We start from the raw sequence: 1595 nt of genomic DNA on the forward strand, positions 1-1595 counted from the left end.
TCCTCCGTGGGGTTCTTGCCAACCGGCTCTGAGTGGAAACCATTTCTGCTACTTCTGCCGCTTCTTGGTTCAGTGTTCACAGGGTGGGCAGGGTTGGCTCTTGTCCCTGCCTTCTGGCAGCACCAAGAGCAGGCACTAGGGAGCCCACCTGGCCCAGGAGGACATGGGGAAGTGCCCCATCCCCACCCCAAGGAAGGTCCCAGGCAGAGGTTCAGGGGGTGTGGTCCTGGATCTGGGACCTTGGCATCACCTGGAAACTTGTAGAAATGCAAATTGTGGGGCCCGCTCCAGACCTACTGAATTAGAAACATTGGGGGTGCCCCCCAGCAATCTGTGCTCTAATAAACCTCCAGGGGAGCAGTCGGTTTCAAAACCACTATCTGAGAGCAGCATTTCTCAGCCATCAGCCGAGTTGGCTCTGGGTCCAGAACTCTTGGGGGGGGCGGTATTTGGAACGGCATCTCTGCCGTCTACCCACTGGAAGATAGGGGCACATCCCACCAGTCCCCCAGTTTTTTACAACCTCAAAGGCTTCCATGAGCACACATATAGGTGTTTCCTGTGAGATGCAGGTCAGCTTTGGGAAGAAGAACTGATAAACTAGTAAGAGGAACCTTTGGGTTGTAGCAAGTGGGAAGAGGGGCCTTTGGAGAACTTGGCTTTTACTTTGTACGTTTCTGCAGTGTGTTTTTACCATGTGTGTGTAACATGTAGGAATATGTAGGAAGATCACACATTGGAAAAGTGGACACTAAGTCTCTTTACTATAGTTAGGAGACCAACTCCAATGTGGGGGGATTTTGCACAGCACCAAGCAACTCCCAGACAGTGGCCAGGGTGCCGCAACTCAACTGTTTGTTCACTGTCTACCCAGAGACGGTGTCAGATCCCACAGCGATGGACTCGGTCCTATAAGACCACCCCCATCTCCTCCATCCCATCAGGCGCTGTCCTCAAGTCCAGGCTGTCACTGTGATTCTGACCCACTGGCCACAGATCCAAGTCCTCCTGACCCCTTTCTTGGAGTCGGTTAATTTGCTCACAGAATCCAGGAAACCAGTGTTAAGTCTGCTTCCTACTGGTTTATTATAAAAGGCTATACAGGGGCATCTGGGTGGTTCAGTGCGTTAAAGCCTCTGCCTTCAGCTCAGGTCATGATCCCAGAGTCGCGGGATCGAGCCCCACATCAGCTCTCTACTCGGTGGGGAGCTTGTTTCCCCATCTCTCTCTCTGCCTGCCTCTCTGCCTACCTGTGATCTCTCTGTCAAATAAATACATGAAATCTTAAAAAAAAAAAAAAAAAAAAGCGATACATAACCCAGCATCAGTGGGGTGAGAGAAATGGGGAAGGGAGAGGAGAGGGTGTGGAGCTCCCATGCTCCCTCTGGGTATGGATTCTTCCAGAATCTCCACGTGTTCACCAACCCAGGAGCTCTCTGAACCCTGTCCATTATGAGTTTTTATAGAGGCTTCCTTTCATTGGCATGATTGATGAAATCATTGGCCATTGATGACTGATTCAACGTGGAGAGGAGACCCCTTCCCTCCTAGGAGGTCAGGGAGTAGGACCTAAAGTTCCAGCCCTCTAATCATGT

The sequence above is a fragment of the Mustela lutreola genome, chromosome 1, assembly GCF_030435805.1.
Source record: "Mustela lutreola isolate mMusLut2 chromosome 1, mMusLut2.pri, whole genome shotgun sequence".
Lineage (NCBI taxonomy): Eukaryota > Metazoa > Chordata > Mammalia > Carnivora > Mustelidae > Mustela > Mustela lutreola.